Raw genomic sequence first — 22885 nt, forward strand, 5'->3', positions numbered from 1 at the left:
GCGGGGCCAGGAGCGACACGCCCCCTCTCAGCGGGCAGCGGGGTCCTGGGAAGCAGAGCTGAGATGGATCGCTCTGTTGGAAGGGAGGCAGCCTTGCACAGCCACAGGTAGATGAGAGAGAGAGGACATGGGTGCCACTGCCAGATATGTGTAGAGCACACATACTGGCTATAACGTGCTGCCCATTATAGGCTGGCTGTTCCTTAGTGCTGCACAGTGAACACATGGGAAGCTTTTGGCTCAGCACAGCTCAGTAACTTTGCAGACAGTGTGATTGAAAGGCAATATTAATCCTCCTGCACTCAGCACTAAACAGCTGCACTTATCTTCTGGGAATGCTTTCTTTCACTGTGCGACCTTTTCTTTCAAAGTGTACAGATGAACATATAGGTGAAATACATGTAAAGCATGTGATTTGCAGCATGTGGGTATTACGTGCAAACATTTCTGCTCTCTGCTCGTCCCTCCTCCCTTCTCTGTCCACTCCCTGCCCTCTGTCCATCTTCTCCCCTTCTCTGTGTGTCCACCCCCCTCTCCTTCTCCTGTCCACAGACCTGTCCTGCTGTTCATTTCACCCCCGAATGCTTCCGGTAGTAAAATGATCCGAGATTCGGATCAAAGATCCGGATCTCTTCAATGATCCGATTCGAATCATCCGGATCATTGAAAAGATCCGAACTTCCCATCTCTACTCTCCTGGCGATCCGTCTGCGTGGAGTAGGTATGAGGGAAGGATGTTATGCAAAGTGGCTATTGTGATGCGCGCGGCGGGGAGCGGTTATGCAAAGTGGCTATTGTGACGCACGGGGCTGAGAGGAGTTATGCAAATTAGCTAGTGTGCCGCAGTTGCACAGCTGAGCCGCTGAGGAGGACCCATGAAATTGCACGTGACCACACCCCTTTTTCAAGTAGCATTATTAAATAAATATGAAATGTTGACACTTTGAAAACATTTGAGCCTGGACATGATTTCTTGGTGTGTGTGGGAGGGATACAGGTGAGACATTCAGGGTGGATTTATGGCTGCTGGCAAAAACCCCCTCTGCCCCACCGGCAGGAGCTCACATATTAGGGCTGGTGGGGTAGCAGTAGCACTAGTGATACAGGTGCTGGGCGAAGTATTTGATTCTACCAGCCCACACTTGTCTCATGCTGCCCCGATCCCCTGGTAAAGTCTGCTCGAGCAGCTGGCTAAGCTCCGCCCCTCAAACAGTTGGCTAAGCCCCGCCTACAGCAGTAAATACCTGTCCTGATTGGCAATCTGGCTGTGCTCAGCTGTAGTTTCAGCCAGAGTCCAGGGCATTGGGTGAAAGCTCCTGAACCACCACAATCCTCCTGCTTGTAGGTCCTGGCTGCCTGTTGTGGCGTCCAAACTCCACCCCCTTACCGGGAGCTTTCTGATTGGAGGCTAGGGTGCTGTGTACAGGACATTGCTGGCACATTGCAGGGAACCATGGCTGCACCTGCACAGTTCTAAAAAAGTAAAAGAAAATGGGAGAAGTAGATCATCTAGCACTAATGCTAAGTTTCCATTGCTGCGATATATATATATATATATATATATATATATATATACATACACACACTGGAGGTCACCATAGCAAGCAGCCTACTTAGATGCACCTAGTAGGGGTGTGAATCGCTAATCGGAACACTTCGCACAAGTGCTCAATGCTATGTAAATAATGAAGGCTCTTTAGGGTACTAATCTAGGGCAGGGGCGTCACTAGCCCTATTTTGGGAGGGCACGTGCCCCCAATCTGTCCTGGGGTGCCACGGATCTCTTCCCCAGCCGCCACCCCCTCTGTCAGCGGCTCCCTCCAGCCGCCGCCGCGTCACTCAGACCTCGATCAGGCGGCGAGCTGGCGACCAATCGTGCGGCGCTAGGACCCAGCGCCCGCACTGATATGTGGAAGTGACATCACTTCCGCATATAGAGCGGGTGCGTCCGGCGCCCGCTCGTACTACTGGTCGGGTCGCCGCTGATCCTGAGGTCTGAGTGACGCACTGTCTGCAGTGCAAGGTAAGGGGGGGAGCGGCGGCGGCTAGAGGTAGGGCCTCCCTGTCACTCACTCACTACCTAATGGGCTCCCTGTCACTCACTCACTACCTAAAGGGGCTCCCTGGCACTCACTCACTACCTAAAGGGGCTCCCTGGCACTCACTGCCTAAAGGGGCTCCCTGGCACTCACTCACTCCCTAAAGGGGCTCCCTGGCACTCACTCACTCCCTAAAGGGGCTCCCTGTCACTCACTCACTACCTAAAGGGGCTCCCTGGCACTCACTCACTACCTAATGGGGCTCCCTGGCACTCACTCACTCCCTAAAGGGGCTCCCTGTCACTCACTCACTACCTAAAGAGGCTCCCTGTCACTCACTCACTAATGGGGCTCCCTGTCACTCACTCACTGCCTAATGGGGCTCCCTGTGACTCACTCACTACCTAAAGGGGATCCCACTCACTCACTACCTAAATGGACTCCCTGTCACTCACTCACTGCCTAAAGGGCCTCCCTGTCACTCACTTACTACCTAAAGGGGCTCCCTGGCACTCACTCACTACCTAAAGGGCCTCCCTGTCACTCACTCACTACCTAAAGGGACTCCCTGCCACTCACTCACTGCCTAAGGGCCTCCCTGTCACTCACTCACTGCCTAAAGGGCCTCCCTGTCACTCACTCACTGCCTAAAGGGCCTCCCTGGCACGCACTCACTGCCTAATAGGGCTCCCTGGCACTCACTCACTTCCTAAAGGGGCTCCCTGTGACTCACTCACTACCTAAAGGGACTCCCTGTCACTCACTTACTACCTAAAGGGACTCCCTGTCACTCACTCACTACCTAAAGGGCCTTCCTGTCACTCACTCACTACCTAAAGGGGCTCCCTGGCACTCATTCACTGCCTAAAGGGGCTCCCTGGCACTCTCTCACTGCCTAAAGGGGCTCCCTGGCACTCACTCACTACCTAAAGGGACTCCCTGTCACTCACTCACTGCCTAAGGGCCTCCCTGTCACTCACTCACTGCCTAAAGGGCCTCCCTGTCACTCACTCACTGCCTAAAGGGCCTCCCTGGCACGCACTCACTGCCTAATAGGGCTCCCTGGCACTCACTCACTTCCTAAAGGGGCTCCCTGTGACTCACTCACTACCTAAAGGGACTCCCTGTCACTCACTCACTACCTAAAGGGACTCCCTGTCACTCACTCACTACCTAAAGGGCCTTCCTGTCACTCACTCACTACCTAAAGGGGCTCCCTGGCACTCATTCACTGCCTAAAGGGGCTCCCTGGCACTCTCTCACTGCCTAAAGGGGCTCCCTGGCACTCACTCACTGCCTAAAGGGGCTCCCTGTCACTCACTCACTACCTAAAGGGGCTCCCTGTCACTCACTATCGGGGTCCCTGTCACTCACTATCTAACTGGAGGCGCCTGTCACTCACTAGCTAACGTGGGGGTCCCTGTCACTCACTACCTAACTTGGGGGGCTACCATATTAAGGGGGCATTCTGCCTATTTATGTTAAATGCTGTCTATTTATGTGCTTCATGACTGCTGAATTTGTCTTGTTGGGAGCCTCATGATTTGTTGGAGGCCTTATGATTGCTGAATTTGTCTTGTTGGGGGCCTCATGATTTGTTGGAGGCCTCATGATTGCTGAATTTGCCTTGTTGGGGGCCTCATGATTTGTTGGGGGCCTCATGATTGCTGAATTTGTCTTGTTGGGGGTCACATGATTGCTAACTGCGAGACTATGGGAAAAGCTGAATCCTTATCATATGAGACAATAGCATTAAACCTACTTTTTTAGCTTTTTAAAACAGAAAATAAAACTGGGAGGTTCTAAAAAATTGAATACATTTTTCAGGCGTAGGATGGATGAAATTGTTTATCTTCACAGTTTATTTTCAACTTGGATTTTCCATAATGTTCATGTATGAGTTAAAACGTTTGTACAGTATTTAGTTTAAATTGCTGTTGCCACTTTGCGATAGATAAGTAATTTTGGGTTGCAGATTGGGCACTTGGCCTCCAAAAGGTTCGCCACCACTGTCATAATCTAATGTCCCACCATTGCTAGGTTCATGTAAATTTGTCTCCACCCGTTACCACATCTATATTCTGGTCCATGGCCCACCCATTTTTCGGTGCGGCGCGATAAGCACGCCGCACAACGTGATCCTCATATTTTTGGCACGCTAGCTGCAGTGTGCTGAATTCTGCTGCCTACAGTATGTACATTATACGCTGTTCTCTAGTGCCTGCACTGTGTGCTGATTTACCTCCAGTGTGTACAGTGTAAGGTGTTACTCTATGCCTTTACTGATTGTAAACCAGCTATATTGTATGCTGATCCCTGCTACTTTCAGTATGTACAGTATTAGCTGTAAAGCCTGGTACACACATACAATTTTGATTAGCCAATTTTAGCTCTGTTCATAAAATTCATTGTCTGTTGGCCCATTTACTGCACGGGAGTGGTAAAATTGGGGGTCAGTGATTGACCAATCAAAATTGTATGTGCGTATACATCTTTGGTCTATGCCTATACTGATTGTAAATTATCTAAATAAAGGACAGGGGGCTCCATCCAATATTTCGATGGGGAGGCCCGTTATCTGTAGCTTACACCGCTGCTAAGTTCATGTACATTTGGCCCCACCCATGGCCACGCCCACTCACCTCATGACCACGTCCATTTTTTTGCCGCGACGCATATACCTCCCCACCTGGTGCCCCCGATCTCCAAGGACCCTAGAAACGCCCCTGATCTAGGGACATTTCAGGGGTACTAGAAGGGCTCTGCTAAGGAAACTGGTCTGAAACACCTGATAGTCAATGTACAACAATAGGCCTTTTTTGCTGCCCTATAGAATTCACATGAGTTCAGTTAATTGTAGATCAATCATTACCCAGCCCCCGACGAGTGTTACAACTCTATACAGTATTTTGCACTCACAGGAATTTTCTTCCGTGGCAACTGTCCTGCCTGAACACGGTCCTCCTACTGCCGGCCACAAGGGGGAGCTCCGGGTGTAATTACTGATGAGACATCCTCACTTCTAGTTTGGAAGTACGGAGCTGGGAAACCTGCCGCCCGACACCTCCTCTCCTGGCGATCTGTCCGCGTGGAGTAGGTATGAGGGCAGGATGTTATGCAAAGTGGCTATTGAGACACGCGGGGCAAGGAGGGATTATGCAAAGTGGCTACTGTGACATGCCGGGAGGGGTTATGAAAAGTGGCTATTGTGACGCACGGGGCTGAGAGAGGTTATGCAAATTAGCTATTGTGCCGCTGAGGAGGGCTCATGCTATTTCACGTGACCACACCCCTTTTTCAATTAGCATGATTAAATAAATATGAATTGTTGACACTTTGAAAACATTTGAGCCTGGACATGATTTCTTGGTGTGTGTAGGGGGGATACAGGTGAGACATTCAGGGTGGATTTATGGCTGCTGACAAAAACCCCATCTGCGTTTTGACCCAACGGCTAAAGTTTGCGTTAACAAGGTAGAATGAAAGTCCATAGACTTTCATTTTACCTTTCACACCCGATGCTGCGTTTTTGTGCGGTGCGGTCCGACGCACCCGGGAGCTGGCGTTTTCCATTGGGTTCAATGTATAGCTACTGCCGCTGATTGTGTCGCACCGCAGATACACAACGACACGCCGCAGGCTATCAACGCGTGCGTGAGGACGGCTCCTGCCCGCGTTGTCTGATGTGAAAGAGCCCTAAGGCTAAGTTTCCATTGCTGCGATATATATATATATATATATATATATATATATATTGACAAGAAACAAGTTCACTATGCTGTATGTGTGGTAGATGACAGCTGCACAGCGAGGATCATCAGTATACTGGAGGTCACCATAGCAAGCAGCCTACTATCTAAGTACCTGGTAGGGTATGAATCGCTAGGGCATCTAGCACCTGGTAGGGGTGTGAATCGCTAATCGGAACACTTCTCACAAGTGCTCAATGCTATGTAAATAATGAAGGCTCTTTAGGGTACTAATCTAGGGACGTTTCAGGGGTACTAGAAGGGTTCTACTAAGGAAACTGGTCTGAAACACCTGATAGTCAATGTACAACAATAGGCCTTTCTTGCTGCCCTATGGAATTCACATGAGTTCAGTTAATTATAGATCAATCATCACTTAGGAGGGGTGCACAACTCACTCAGCTATCATTCTCCTATTGTGTTTGAAGCAGACAGAAATAAGAAAAGAGGATACATGGCAGGGACTGCAAGTCAAATAACTAGAGATTAACCTTTTGCCGTCCGCGTCACGCCGATGGGCGTGGCCGCGGCGGCAGCCCCAGGACCGCCTAACGCCAATTGGCATAAAGTCCTGGGGCTCTGTTTTGAATGAGATTGCGCGCACGCTGCGCGCACATCTCATTCTCGGAGGGCGGAGTTCCGCCTCCTCTTCAGTCTCCGAGCGGCTATTGCTGCTCGGGAGACTGTTAGACGGCGTAATCGCCGTCTAATTACCCGTAGAGCGCTGCGATCAGCAGCAGTAGCTGTACTGGGGACAGCCGTGTGACACGGCTGTCCCCTCCTGAGCCACGGAGGTGATCGGCTGTCATAGGCAGAAGCCTATGACAGCTGATCACAGGGATTGGCCGGCGGGGGGAGGGGGCTATACAAGAGGGGAAGCTAAAACACCGTTTTTATTTAAAAAAACAAACACAAATAAACAAACAAACACTGGGGGGGGGGGGGGGGGGGCATCAGACCCCACCAACAGAGAGCTCTGTTGGTGGGGAGAAAAGGGGGGAGGAATCACTTGTGTGCTGTGTTTTGCGGTCCTGCAGCTTGGCCTTAAAGCTGCAGTGGCCAATTTAATGAAAATGTGCCTGGTCTTTAGGGGGGTTTAACACAGCAGTCCTCAAGAGGTTAAGGTGTTGGGGGACCTAGGGCGCTTCTTAGTCTCATAGCAATTAGCAATGACTGGGGTGGGAGGGATGGAGGGGCACACTTTGCTGTCTCAGCCTTGTGTGCTGGAGGACCTTGTCATGGCTCTGCTCTTACTACTACTAACCTAACTGCCACTTCGCCTAACGGTGCCCATAGATTACTGAACTCGACCATCCAATTCAATAATTATAACTGAATTGGATGAAAATCATTGCTGCTCATGCTACGTACACACATGCGACAACGATCGTTCGTTGAGAACGACGAACAAACTTTTAATTGATGAAAGAACGACCTAAGTAAAGGTAGTTTTAAAATGTGTGTAACGATCTGATCGTTAGAACGAACGTTACATCACAGAAAGCAACTATTGCGCCTCCGCATAAAAATGAGAAGTTCCATGGAGAAATAGTGAAATGCGCATGTCAAGCCTAGTACTAACGACCGTTCTCCAACGATGTACTACTTTTGCAAACGATCGTCGTTGGTTAAAATCCGCTGAGACATAACTTTCTTTTGTAACGATTTGGCTCGTTCGTCGTTTGCCTTAATAGTCGGTGGTTCATTTTTTGTAACGATCGTCGTTGGTAAAGATCGGGGAACGATCGTTACAAACGACTATAGTCGCATGTGTGTACGCACCTTAAGAGCATTCCCAGAGAAAGATGGTTTTTGCCACTGTGTCTGCCATACTTCTGTATTGTGACCCCATGTGACTACCGGCATATAGCGCGTGGGGCACATGTGTGACATCACACACACGCCACATGTGCTACAACGCTGGCAACCACTTGGCGTAAATGTGGAAGTACGCGAATGGCAGCGGATAAAGTATAACTGCGCGGGGCACCAGGAGGACATACATTAGGGGGGCAGCGGCCGAGAGCAGTGTGGCAGCGTCACAAGGCCAATTATCACAAGATTTCATGCTAAAATCAACCAGGAACTGACCTGCGGTTTATAGCATCCAACAGATCTCTCTCAGATCAGATAGAGATCTGTCTCTTGGTTGAGCGGCCACCAAAATCGCTAGATGTATGCTACCTTAACAATACCCATCCTACTACTGCAACCTCTAACACTAACCCTCCTACTACCAGTAAAACTAATCTCACTGCCATTAACACTAACCTAACTCTCCCTAAAGATGTCCATTAAAGATACAATCCCAATACATTGTTTCTGATCAATTACCGTGGTGATCAGAAATGATCAGTCGCGGTAATTGATCAGAAATGATTAGTTTTGCCTGTTAAAATACGAATTCCCGCTAACCAATTCAATCAGATTAATGGAATCAAACTGTTTTTTGGATCCATCCCATCAAGCTGATGAAATTGGTTAGCGAGAAATTGACCGTTATTGGGTACGACCGATCGTTTCCAATCGATTAATGCAGTGACCGGAAACAATTGATCAGCTGTGGGACTGTATAGTTATTTATAATACACTTTACTGAACAATCGTTTACGAATGATTCTTCGTATGAACTTAATTAATCATAAATGATCGTTTGGGACCACCAACGATCAAAAATTTTCTAACTATTCCAATAAGATTAATTAAATCGATCTGGTTTTTGGATCAATTTCATTAATCTGATTGGATTGGTTAGAAGAATTTTGTCCATTAGTGGTCCCAAACAGTCATTTACAATCGTTCATACGAACTATGATCCGTAAACGATCGGTTAGCAAATTGTATCGTTAGAGGCCACCTTTACACTAACGTCACTTCCATCACACCTAACACTATCCCTCCTACTACCGCTACACCTAATGCTACGTACACACTTGCGATAACTATCGTTTGCAAGGAACGCTAGTTACCAGACGAACGATATTGGAAAGATTGGAATGCAACGATGGGATGCAGCGATCATCATACACATTTTAACGATCGTTCTCACAGAAAAGAACGATCAAAAGGAAATGTTGCGTACATATTTATATAAAATAAGAAAAAAAACCACTGACATGGAGTTACAATAGATACAAATATATGATTGTTAACTTGAAAACAAAGTTTAATTGAAATGAGCAATGTAACAATCTTTACGTTGCGCTACAAAGGAAGTACTGAAGCTGGGCAGAATTCAACGCAGTAACGATCGTTCTCGGCCGATGTCTGTACACACTATAGTTTTGTAACGATTGACGGTAGATACGATCCGTCAGGTTGGATATTTCCATCTTCCCGATGTCGTTCTTTTGTCGTTCGTGTTAATGATCGTTGGGTAAAGTTTTTTCCCCGACTGTCGGCGGAACGATCGTTAATTAGCTGTTTCAAACGACCGTAGTCGCCAGTGTGTACGCAGCATAACACTATCCTGCCTAATACTAACATCACTGCCACTACACCTAACAGTAACTCTCTTACTACTGCTAATAGTAACCTCACTGCCATTAACACTAACCTCAGTGCCAGTGCCACTATGCCCAACACTATCCCTCCTACTACCGTTATGTCTAACACTAATGTCACTGCAGCTTTACCTAACACTAACCCTCCTACTACCGCTTCTCACTGCCACTTTTTCCTTTATGAACACTCAACCGTCCGATGAACCTGAGACCTTCTGAGAAGAAGGTCTCAGTCTGATAGCTTGCAAGGCATGACTTTAGTCCACAGTGGGCGTAGAGGGGGGACGCAGCCCTGCGGTCAACAAGCCTGCAGCCCTGGGAGGGTGACATCATACCGTGTTCCCATCATATCATGCAGGCCTGCGGTCAACAAGCCTGCAGACATGGGAGGATGACATCATACCATGTGCCCCTCAGTGAAAGCAGCCCTGCGGTCAACAAGTCTGCAGCTTTGGGAGGGGTGACGTAGATCCCAAATTGTGGCAACCTGCAGAGCTGAACTCAGGGGTATATTTAAAATGATTTAAATATACCCCTAAGTATGGCCTTCTCCTCACCTACAGCCATGCCAATCCTCTCCAAAAAAGTACAAAAGATAAAAATCGCAAACCAAACAAAAATTCTGCAGGCTGACAATTGTCATTAGGAAAATCTTGAATTACTCTAGCAATCAACCAGCACCACGGTCTACATGTTCATCATGGTGCTATTGCAATTGGCTGAACGGCATGATACGCGTCCCGTAAGCACCTCAGTGAAGCCTGCAGCCATTGGAGGAGTGACGTTGTCCCGTGCGCTCCTCCGTGAACGCAGCCCTGTGGTCCACAAGCCTACAGCCATGGGAGGGGTAACGTTATCCCGTGTGCTCCTTAGAACATGCAGGCTTGCGTTCAACAAGCCTGCAGCTCTGGGAAGGAGATATCATACCGTGTGACCCTAAGTGCACGCATCCCTGCGTTCAACAAGCCTACAGCCCTTGGAAGGTGACATCATACCGTGTGCCTCTCAGTGCATGCAGCCCAGTGCATGCAGCGGTCAAAAAGCCTGCAGCCCTGTGAGGAGTAACATCATTTTTTGTGCCTCTCAGTGCATGCAGAAATGCGGTCAACATCATACCGTGTGCCCCTCAGTGGACGCAGCCCTGCGGTAAACAAGCCTGCAGTCCTGGGAGGGTGACATCATACCGTGTTCCCATCACATCACGCAGGCCTGCGGTCAACAAGCCTGCCGACCTGGGAGGATGACATCATACCATGTGCTCCTCAGAGCACGTGCCTGCAGCCCTGGGAGGTGTAACGGCATCCTTTGTGACCCTCAGTGCATGCAGCTCTGTGGTTAACATCATACCGTGTGCCCCTTAGTGAATGCAGCACTACTGTCAACAAGCCTGCAGCCCTGGGAGGGTGAAATCATACCGTAAGCTCCTCAGTTCTTCCAGCCTTGTGGTCAACAAGCCGGCAGTCCTGGGAGGGTGAAATCATAAAGTGTGCCCCTCAGTGAACGCAGCCCTGCAGTCAACAACCCTTCAGCACTGGGAGGATGTTATCATACCGTGTGCCCCTCAGTTCATGCAGGCCTGTGGTCAACAAGCCTGCAGACATGGGAGGATGACATCATACCATGTGCCCCTCAGTGAAAGCAGCGCTGCGGTCAACAAGTCTGCAGCTCTGGGAGGGGTGACGTAGATCACAAATTGTGGCAACCTGCAGAGCTGAACTCAGGGGTATCTCCTCCTCCCCTACAGCCATGCCAATCCTCTTCAAAAAAAGTACAAAGGATAAAAATCGCAAACCAAACAAAAATTCTGCAGGCTGACAATTGTGATTAGGAAAAACATGAATTACTCTAGTAATAAACCAGCACCACGGTCTACATGTTCATCATGGTACTGTTGCATTTGGCTGAACGACATGATACGCGTCCTGTAAGCACCTCAGTGAAGCCTGCAGCCATTGGAGGAGTGACGTTGTCCCATGTGCTCCTCCGTGAACGCAGCCCTGCGCTCCACAAGCCTACAGCCATGGGAGGGGTAACGTTATCCCGTGTGCTCCTTAGAACATGCAGCCCTGCGTTCAACAAGCCTGCAGCTCTGGGAGTGTGATATCATACCATGTGCCCCTAAGTGCACGCATCCCTGCGTTCAACAAGCCTGCAGCCCTTGAAAGGTGACATCATACCGTGTGCCTCTCAGTGCATGCAGCCGTGCGGTCAAAAAGCCTGCAGCCCTGTGAGGAGTAACATCATTTTTTGTGCCTCTCAGTGCATGCAGAAATGCGGTCAACATCATACCGTGTGCCCCTCAGTGGACGCAGCCCTGCGGTCAACAAGCCTGCAGCCCTGGGAGGGTGACATCATACCGTGTTCCCATCATATCATGCAGGCCTGCGGTCAACAAGCCTACCGACCTGGGAGGATGACATCATACCATGTGCTCCTCAGTGCATGCAGCCCTGCGGTCAACGTGCCTGCAGCCCTGGGAGGTGTAGCGGCATCCTTTGTGACCCTGAGTGCATGCAGCTCTGTGGTTAACATCATACCGTGTGCCCCTTAGTGAATGCAGCACTACTGTCAACAAGCCTTCAGCACTGGGAGGATGTTGTCATAAAAAAATCGCAAACCAAACAAAAATTCTGCAGGCTGACAAATGTGATTAGGGAAAACATGAATTACTCTAGTAATAAACCAGCACCACAAGCTACATGTTCATCATGGTGCTGTTGCAATTGGCTGAACGGCATGATATGCGTCCCGTAAGCACCTCAGTGCATGCAGCCCTGCTGTCAACAAGCCTGCAGCAATTGGAGGAGTGACGTTGTCCCATGTGCTCCTCAGTGAACGCAGCCCTGCGGTCCACAAGCCCACAGCCATGGGAGGGGTAAAGTCATCCTTTGTGCTCCTTAATGCATGCAGCCCTGCGGTCAACAAGCCTGCAGCTCCAGTAGGGTGATATCATACCGTGTGCCCCTAAGTGCACGCATCCCTACGTACAACAAGCCTGCAGCCCTGGGAGGGTGACATCATACCGTGTGCCCCTCAGTTCATGCAGGCCTGTGGTCAACAAGCCTGCAGCCCTGGGAGGATGACATCATACCGTGTGCTTCTCAGTTCTTCCAGCCTTGTGGTCAACAAGCCGGCAGTCCTGGGAGGGTGAAATCATAAAGTGTGCCCCTCAGTGAACGCAGCCCTGCAGTCAACAACCCTTCAGCACTGGGAGGATGTTATCATACCGTGTGCCCCTCAGTTCATGCAGCCCTGTGGTCAAGAAGCCTGCAGAAATGGGAGGATGACATCATACCATGTGCCCCTCAGTTCATGCAGGCCTGTGGTCAACAAGCCTGCAGACCTGGGAGGATGACATCATACCGTGTGCCCCTCAGTGGACGCAGCCCTGCGGTAAACAAGCCTGCAGTCCTGGGAGGGTGACATCATACCGTGTTCCCATCATATCATGCAGGCCTGCGGTCAACAAGCCTGCCGACCTGGGAGGATGACATCATACCATGTGCTCCTCAGAGCACGTGCCTGCAGCCCTGGGAGGTGTAACGGCATCCTTTGTGACCCTCAGTGCATGCAGCTCTGTGGTTAACATCATACAGTGTGCCCCTTAGTGAATGCAGCACTACTGTCAACAAGCCTGCAGCCCTGGGAGGGTGAAATCATACCGTAAGCTCCTCAGTTCTTCCAGCCTTGTGGTCAACAAGCCGGCAGTCCTGGGAGGGTGAAATCATAAAGTGTGCCCCTCAGTGAACGCAGCCCTGCAGTCAACAACCCTTCAGCACTGGGAGGATGTTATCATACCGTGTGCCCCTCAGTTCATGCAGGCCTGTGGTCAACAAGCCTGCAGACATGGGAGGATGACATCATACCATGTGCCCCTCAGTGAAAGCAGCGCTGCGGTCAACAAGTCTGCAGCTCTGGGAGGGGTGACGTAGATCACAAATTGTGGCAACCTGCAGAGCTGAACTCAGGGGTATCTCCTCCTCCCCTACAGCCATGCCAATCCTCTCCAAAAAAAGTACATAGGATAAAAATCGCAAACCAAACAAAAATTCTGCATCCTGACAATTGTGATTAGGAAAAACATGAATTACTCTAGTAATAAACCAGCACCACGGTCACATGTTCATCATGGTGCTGTTGCAATTGGATGAACGGCTTGATACGCGTCCCGTAAGCACCTCAGTGAAGCCTGCAGCCATTGGAGGAGTGACGTTGTCCCATGTGCTCTTCCGTGAACGCAGCCCTGCGGTCCACAAGCCTACTGCCATGGGAGGGGTAACGTTATCCCGTGTGTTCCTTAGAGCATGCAGCCCTGCGTTCAACAAGCCTGCAGCTCTGGGAGTGTGATATCATACCATGTGCCCCTAAGTGCACGCATCCCTGTGTTCAACAACACTGCAGTCCTTGGAAGGTGACATCATACCGTGTGCCTCTCAGTGCATGCAGCCCTGCGGTCAAAAAGCCTGCAGCCCTGTGAGGAGTAACATCATTTTTCGTTCCTCTCAGTGCAAGCATAAATGCGGTCAACATCATACCGTGTGCCCCTCAGTGGACGCAGCCCTGCGGTCAACAAGCCTGCAGCCCTGGGAGGGTGACATCATAGCGTGTTCCGGTCAACAAGCCTGCCGACCTGGGAGGATGATATCATACCATGTGCTTTTCAATGCATGCAGCCCTGCGGTCAACGTGCCTGCAGCCCTGGGAGGTGTAACGGCATCCTTTGTGACCCTCAGTGCATGCAGCTCTGTGGTTAACATCATACCGTGTGCCCCGTAGTGAATGCAGCACTACTGTCAACAAGCCTTCAGCACTGGGAGGATGTTATCATAAAAAAATCGCAAACCAAACAAAAATTCTGCAGGCTGACAATTGTGATTAGGGAAAACATGAATTACTCTAGTAATAATCCAGCACCACGGTCTACATGTTCATCATGGTGCTGTTGCAATTGGCTGAACGGCATGATATGCGTCCCGTAAGCACCTCAGTGCATGCAGCCCTGCTGTCAACAAGCCTGCAGCAATTGGAGAAGTGACGTTGTCCCATGTGCTCCTCAGTGAACGCAGCCCTGCGGTCCACAAGCCTACAGCCATGGGAGGGGTAACGTTATCCCGTGTGCTCCTTAATGCATGCAGCCCTGCGGTCAACAAGCCTGCAGCTCCAGTAGGGTGATATCATACCGTGTGCCCCTAAGTGCACGCATCCCTACGTACAACAATCCTGCAGCCCTGGGAGGGTGACAATATACCGTGTGCCCCTCAGTTCATGCAGGCCTGTGGTCAACAAGCCTGCAGACATGGAAGGTGACATCATACCGTGTGCCTCTCAGTGCATGCAGCCCTGCGGTCAAAAAGCCTGCAGCCCTGGGAGGAGTAACATCATTTTTTGTGCCTCTCAGTGCATGCAGAAATGTGGTCAACATCATACCGTGTGCCCTGAGTGGACGCAGCCCTGCGGTCAACAAGCCTGCAGCCCTGGGAGGGTGACATCATACCGTGTTCCGGTCAACAAGCCTGCCGACCTGGGAGGATGACATCATACCATGTGCTCCTCAGTGCACGCAGCCCTGCGGTCAACGTGCCTGCAGCCCTGGGAGGTGTAACGGCATCCTTTGTGACCCACAGTGCATGCAGCTCTGTGGTTAACATCATATTGTGTGCCCCTTAGTGAATGCAGCACTTCTGTCAACAAGCCTGCAGCCCTGGGAGGGTGAAGTCATACCGTGTGCTTCTCGGTTCTTCCAGCCTTGTGGTCAACAAGCCAGCAGTCCTGGGAGGGTGAAATCATAAAGTGTGCCCCTCACTGAACGCAGCCCTGCAGTCAACAACCCTTCAGCACTGGGAGGATGTTATCATACCGTGTGCCCCTAAGTTCATGCAGCCCTGTGGTCAAGAAACCTGCAGAAATGGGAGGATGACATCATACCATGTGCCCCTCAGTTCATGCAGGCCTGTGGTCAACAAGCCTGCAGACCTGGGAGGATGACATCATACCATGTGCCCCTCAGTGAAAGCAGCCCTGCGGTCAACAAGTCTGCAGCTCTGGGAGGGGTGACGTAGATCCCAAATTGTGTCAACCTGCAGAGCTGAACTCAGGGGTATATTTAAAATGATTTAAATATACCCCTAAGTATGGTCTCCTCCTCCCCTACAGCCATGCCAATCCTCTCCAAAAAAGTACAAAGGATAAAAATCGCAAACCAAACAAAAATTCTGCAGGCTGACAATTGTGATTAGGAAAAAAAAAATTACTCTAGTAATAAACCAGCACCACGGTCTACATGTTCATTATGGTGCTGTTGCAATTGGCTGAACGGCATGATACGCGTCCCGTAAGCACCTCAGTGAAGCCTCCAGCCATTGGAGGAGTGACGTTGTCCCATGTGCTCCTCCGTGAACGCAGCCCTGGGGTCCACAAGCCTACTGCCATGGGAGGGGTAACGTTATCCGTGTGCTCCTTAGAGCATGCAGCCCTGCGTTCAACAAGCCTGCAGCTCTGGGAGGGTGATATCATACCATGTGCCCCTAAGTGCACGCATCCCTGCATTCAACAAGCCTGCAGCCCTTGGAAGGTGACATCATACCGTGTGCCTCACAGTGCATGCAGCCCTGCGGTCAAAAATCCTGCAGCCCTGTGAGGAGTAACATCATTTTTTGTGCCTCTCAGTGCATGCAGAAATGCGGTCAACATCATACCGTGTGCCCCTCAGTGGACGCAGCCCTGCGGTCTACAAGCCTGCAGCCCTGGGAGGGTGACATCATACCGTGTTCCCATCATATCATGCAGGCCTGCGGTCAACAAGTCTGCCAACCTGGGGGGATGACATCATACCATGTGCTCCTCAGTGCATGCAGCCCTGCGTTCAACGTGCCTGCAGCCCTGGGAGGTGTAGCGGCATCCTTTGTGACCCTCAGTGCATGCAGCTCTGTGGTTAACATCATACCGTGTGCCCCTTAGTGAATGCAGCACTACTGTCAACAAGCCTTCAGCACTGGGAGGATGTTATCATAAAAAAATCGCAAACCAAACAAAAATTTTGCAGGCTGACAATTGTGATTAGGGAAAACATGAATTACTCTAGTAATAATCCAGCACCACGGTCTACATGTTCATCAAGGTGCTGTTGCAATTGGCTGAACGGCATGATACGCGTCCCGTAAGCACCTCAGTGCATGCAGCCCTGCTGTCAACAAGCCTGCAGAAATTGGAGGAGTGACGTTGTCCCATGTGCTCCTCAGTGAACGCAGCCCTGCGGTCCACAAGCCTACAGCCATGGGAGGGGTAAAGTCATTTTTTGTGCTCCTTAATGCATGCAGCCCTGCGGTCAAGAAGCCTGCAGCTGCAGTAGGGTGATATCGTACCGTGTGCCCCTAAGTGCACGCATCCCTACGTACAACAAGCCTGCAGCCCTGGGAGGGTGACATCATACCGTGTGCCCCTCAGTGCATGCAGCTCTGCGGTCAACAAGCCTGCAGCCCTGGGAGGGTGACATCATACCATGTGCCCCTCAGTTCATGCAGGCCTGTGGTCAAGAAGCCTGCAGACATGGGAGGATGACATCATACCATGTGCCCCTCAGTGAAAGCAGCGCTGCGGTCAACAAGTCTGCAGCTCTGGGAGGGTGACGTAGATCACATATTGTGGCAACCTGCAGAGCTGAACTCAGGGGTATATTTAAAATGATTTAAATATACCCCTAAGTAGGGCCTCATCCTCCCCTACAGCCATGCCAATCCTCTCCAAAAAAGTACAAAGGATAAAAATCGCAAACCAATCAAAAATTCTGCAGGCCGATAATTGTGATTAGGGAAAACTTAAATTACTCTAGTAATAATCCAGCACCACGGTCTACATGTTCATCATGGTGCTGTTGCAATTGGCTGAACGGCATGATATGCGTCCCGTAAGCACCTCAGTGCATGCAGCCCTGCTGTCAACAAGCCTGCAGCAATTGGAGGAGTGACGTTGTCCCATGTGCTCCTCAGTGAACGCAGCCCTGCGGTCCACAAGCCTACAGCCATGGGAGGTGTAACGTTATCCCGTGTGCTCCTTAATGCATGCAGCCCTGTGGTCAACAAGCCTGCAGCTCCAGTAGGGTGATATCATACCGTGTGCCCCTAAGTGCACGCATCCCTACGTACAACAAGCCTGCAGCCCTGGGAGGGTGACATCATACCGTGTGCCCCTCAGTTCATGCAGGCCTGTGGTCAACAAGCCTGCAGACATGGGAGGATGACATCATACCATGTGCCCCTCAGTGAAAGCAGCGCTGCGGTCAACAAGTCTGCAGCTCTGAGAGGGGTGATGTAGATCACAAATTGTGGCAACCTGCAGAGCTGAACTCAGGGGTATCTCCTCCTCCCCTACAGCCATGCCAATCCTCTCCAAAAAAGTACAAAGGATAAAAATCGCAAACCAAACAAAAATTCTGCAGGCTGACAATTGTGATTAGGAAAAACATAAATTACTCTAGTAATAAACCAGCACCACGGTCTACATGTTCATCATGGTGCTGTTGCAATTGGCTGAACGGCATGATATGCGTCCCGTAAGCACCTCAGTGCATGCAGCCCTGCTGTCAACAAGCCTGCAGCAATTGGAGGAGTGACGTTGTCCCATGTGCTCCTCAGTGAACGCAGCCCTGCGGTCCACAAGCCTACAGCCATGGGAGGGGTAACGTTATCCCATGTGCTCCTTAATGCATGCAGCCCTGTGATCAACAAGCCTGCAGCTCCAGTAGGGTGATATCATACCGTGTGCCCCTAAGTGCACGCATCCCTACGTACAACAAGCCTGCAGCCCTGGGAGGGTGACATCATACCGTGTGCCCCTCAGTTCATGCAGGCCTGTGGTCAACAAGCCTGCAGACATGGGAGGATGACATCATACCATGTGCCCCTCAGTGAAAGCAGCGCTGCGGTCAACAAGTCTGCAGCTCTGGGAGGGGTGATGTAGATCACAAATTGTGGCAACCTGCAGAGCTGAACTCAGGGGTATCTCCTCCTCCCCTACAGCCATGCCAATCCTCTCCAAAAAAGTACAAAGGATAAAAATCGCAAACCAAACAAAAATTCTGCAGGTTGACAATTGTGAGTAGGAAAAACATAAATTACTCTAGTAATAAACCAGCACCACGGTCTACATGTTCATCATGGTGCTGTTGCAATTGGTTGAACGGCATGATACGCGTCCCGTAAGCACCTCAGTGAAGCCTGCAGCCATTGGAGGAGTGACGTTGTCCCATGTGCTCCTCCGTGAACGCAGCCCTGCGGTCCACAAGCCTACAGCCATGGGAGGGGTAACGTTATCCCGTGTGTTCCTTAGAGCATGCAGCCCTGCGTTCAACAAGCCTGCAGCTCTGGGAGTGTGATATCATACCATGTGCCCCTAAGTGCACGCATCCCTGCGTTCAACAAGACTGCAGTCCTTGGAAGGTGACATCATACCGTGTGCCTCTCAGTGCATGCAGCCCTGCGGTCAAAAAGCCTGCAGCCCTGTGAGGAGTAACATCATTTTTCGTGCCTCTCAGTGCAAGCATAAATGCGGTCAACATCATACCGTGTGCCCCTCAGTGGACGCAGCCCTGCGGTCAACAAGCCTGCAGCCCTGGGAGGGTGACATCATAGCGTGTTCTCATCATATCATGCAGGCCTGCGGTCAACAAGCCTGCCGACCTGGGAGGATGATATCATACCATGTGCTTGTCAGTGCATGCAGCCCTGCGGTCAACGTGCCTGCAGCCCTGGGAGGTGTAACGGCATCCTTTGTGACCCTCAGTGCATGCAGCTCTGTGGTTAACATCATACCGTGTGCCCCTTAGTGAATGCAGCACTACTGTCAACAAGCCTTCAGCACTGGGAGGATGTTATAAAAAAAATCGCAAACCAAACAAAAATTCTGCAGGCTGACAATTGTGATTAGGGAAAACATGAATTACTCTAGTAATAATCCAGCACCACGGTCTACATGTTCATCATGGTGCTGTTGCAATTGGCTGAACGGCATGATATGCGTCCCGTAAGCACCTCAGTGCATGCAGCCCTGCTGTCAACAAGCCTGCAGCAATTGGAGGAGTGACGTTGTCCCACGTGCTCCTCAGTGAACGCAGCCCTGCGGTCCACAAGCCTACAGCCATGGGAGGGGTAACGTTATCCCATGTGCTCCTTAATGCATGCAGCCCTGTGGTCAACAAGCCTGCAGCTCCAGTAGGGTGATATCATACCGTGTGCCCCTAAGTGCACGCATCCTTACGTACAACAAGCCTGCAGCCCTGGGAGGGTGACATCATACCGTGTGCCCCTCAGTTCATGCAGGCCTGTGGTCAACAAGCCTGCAGACATGGGAGGATGACATCATACCATGTGCCCCTCAGTGAAAGCAGCGCTGCGGTCAACAAGTCTGCAGCTCTGGGAGGGGTGATGTAGATCACAAATTGTGGCAACCTGCAGAGCTGAACTCAGGGGTATCTCCTCCTCCCCTACAGCCATGCCAATCCTCTCCAAAAAAGTACAAAGGATAAAAATCGCAAACCAAACAAAAATTCTGCAGGCTGACAATTGTGAGTAGGAAAAACATAAATTACTCTAGTAATAAACCAGCACCACGGTCTACATGTTCATCATGGTGCTGTTGCAATTGGTTGAACGGCATGATACGCGTCCCGTAAGCACCTCAGTGAAGCCTGCAGCCATTGGAGGAGTGACGTTGTCCCATGTGCTCCTCCGTGAACGCAGCCCTGCGGTCCACAAGCCTACAGCCATGGGAGGGGTAACGTTATCCCGTGTGTTCCTTAGAGCATGAAGCCCTGCGTTCAACAAGCCTGCAGCTCTGGGAGTGTGATATCATACCATGTGCCCCTAAGTGCACGCATCCCTGCGTTCAACAAGACTGCAGTCCTTGGAAGGTGACATCATACCGTGTGCCTCTCAGTGCATGCAGCCCTGCGGTCAAAAAGCCTGCAGCCCTGTGAGGAGTAACATCATTTTTCGTGCCTCTCAGTGCAAGCATAAATGCGGTCAACATCATACCGTGTGCCCCTCAGTGGACGCAGCCCTGCGGTCAACAAGCCTGCAGCCCTGGGAGGGTGACATCATAGCGTGTTCCCATCATATCATGCAGGCCTGCGGTCAACAAGCCTGCCGACCTGGGAGGATGATATCATACCATGTGCTTGTCAGTGCATGCAGCCCTGCGGTCAACGTGCCTGCAGCCCTGGGAGGTGTAACGGCATCCTTTGTGACCCTCAGTGCATGCAGCTCTGTGGTTAACATCATACCGTGTGCCCCTTAGTGAATGCAGCACTACTGTCAACAAGCCTTCAGCACTGGGAGGATGTTATCATAAAAAAATCGCAAACCAAACAAAAATTCTGCAGGCTGACAATTGTGATTAGGGAAAACATGAATTACTCTAGTAATAATCCAGCACCACGGTCTACATGTTCATCATGGTGCTGTTGCAATTGGCTGAACGGCATGATATGCGTCCCGTAAGCACCTCAGTGCATGCAGCCCTGCTGTCAACAAGCCTGCAGCAATTGGAGGAGTGACGTTGTCCCATGTGCTCCTCAGTGAACGCAGCCCTGCGGTCCACAAGCCTACAGCCATGGGAGGGGTAACGTTATCCCATGTGCTCCTTAATGCATGCAGCCCTGTGGTCAACAAGCCTGCAGCTCCAGTAGGGTGATATCATACCGTGTGCCCCTAAGTGCACGCATCCCTACGTACAACAAGCCTGCAGCCCTGGGAGGGTGACATCATACCGTGTGCCCCTCAGTTCATGCAGGCCTGTGGTCAACAAGCCTGCAGACATGGGAGGATGACATCATACCATGTGCCCCTCAGTGAAAGCAGCGCTGCGGTCAACAAGTCTGCAGCTCTGGGAGGGGTGATGTAGATCACAAATTGTGGCAACCTGCAGAGCTGAACTCAGGGGTATCTCCTCCTCCCCTACAGCCATGCCAATCCTCTCCAAAAAAGTACAAAGGATAAAAATCGCAAACCAAACAAAAATTCTGCAGGCTAACAATTGTGATTAGGAAAAACATAAATTACTCTAGTAATAAACCAGCACCACGGTCTACATGTTCATCATGGTGCTGTTGCAATTGGTTGAACGGCATGATATGCGTCCCGTAAGCACCTCAGTGCATGCAGCCCTGCTGTCAACAAGCCTGCAGCAATTGGAGGAGTGACGTTGTCCCATGTGCTCCTCCGTGAACGCAGCCCTGCGGTCCACAAGCCTACTGCCATGGGAGGGGTAACGTTATCCGTGTGCTCCTTAGAGCATGCAGCCCTGCGTTCAACAAGCCTGCAGCTCTGGGAGGGTGATATCATACCATGTGCCCCTAAGTGCACGCATCCCTGCGTTCAACAAGCCTGCAGCCCTTGGAAGGTGACATCATACCGTGTGCCTCACAGTGCATGCAGCCCTGCGGTCAAAAATCCTGCAGCCCTGTGAGGAGTAACATCATTTTTTGTGCCTCTCAGTGCATGCAGAAATGCGGTCAACATCATACCGTGTGCCCCTCAGTGGACGCAGCCCTGCGGTCTACAAGCCTGCAGCCCTGGGAGGGTGACATCATACCGTGTTCCCATCATATCATGCAGGCCTGCGGTCAACAAGTCTGCCAACCTGGGGGGATGACATCATACCATGTGCTCCTCAGTGCATGCAGCCCTGCGTTCAACGTGCCTGCAGCCCTGGGAGGTGTAGCGGCATCCTTTGTGACCCTCAGTGCATGCAGCTCTGTGGTTAACATCATACCGTGTGCCCCTTAGTGAATGCAGCACTACTGTCAACAAGCCTTCAGCACTGGGAGGATGTTATCATAAAAAAATCGCAAACCAAACAAAAATTTTGCAGGCTGACAATTGTGATTAGGGAAAACATGAATTACTCTAGTAATAATCCAGCACCACGGTCTACATGTTCATCAAGGTGCTGTTGCAATTGGCTGAACGGCATGATACGCGTCCCGTAAGCACCTCAGTGCATGCAGCCCTGCTGTCAACAAGCCTGCAGAAATTGGAGGAGTGACGTTGTCCCATGTGCTCCTCAGTGAACGCAGCCCTGCGGTCCACAAGCCTACAGCCATGGGAGGGGTAAAGTCATTTTTTGTGCTCCTTAATGCATGCAGCCCTGCGGTCAAGAAGCCTGCAGCTGCAGTAGGGTGATATCGTACCGTGTGCCCCTAAGTGCACGCATCCCTACGTACAACAAGCCTGCAGCCCTGGGAGGGTGACATCATACCGTGTGCCCCTCAGTGCATGCAGCTCTGCGGTCAACAAGCCTGCAGCCCTGGGAGGGTGACATCATACCATGTGCCCCTCAGTTCATGCAGGCCTGTGGTCAAGAAGCCTGCAGACATGGGAGGATGACATCATACCATGTGCCCCTCAGTGAAAGCAGCGCTGCGGTCAACAAGTCTGCAGCTCTGGGAGGGTGACGTAGATCACATATTGTGGCAACCTGCAGAGCTGAACTCAGGGGTATATTTAAAATGATTTAAATATACCCCTAAGTAGGGCCTCATCCTCCCCTACAGCCATGCCAATCCTCTCCAAAAAAGTACAAAGGATAAAAATCGCAAACC

Source organism: Hyperolius riggenbachi, chromosome 1, assembly GCF_040937935.1.
Source record: "Hyperolius riggenbachi isolate aHypRig1 chromosome 1, aHypRig1.pri, whole genome shotgun sequence".
In the NCBI taxonomy this organism is placed as follows: domain Eukaryota; kingdom Metazoa; phylum Chordata; class Amphibia; order Anura; family Hyperoliidae; genus Hyperolius; species Hyperolius riggenbachi.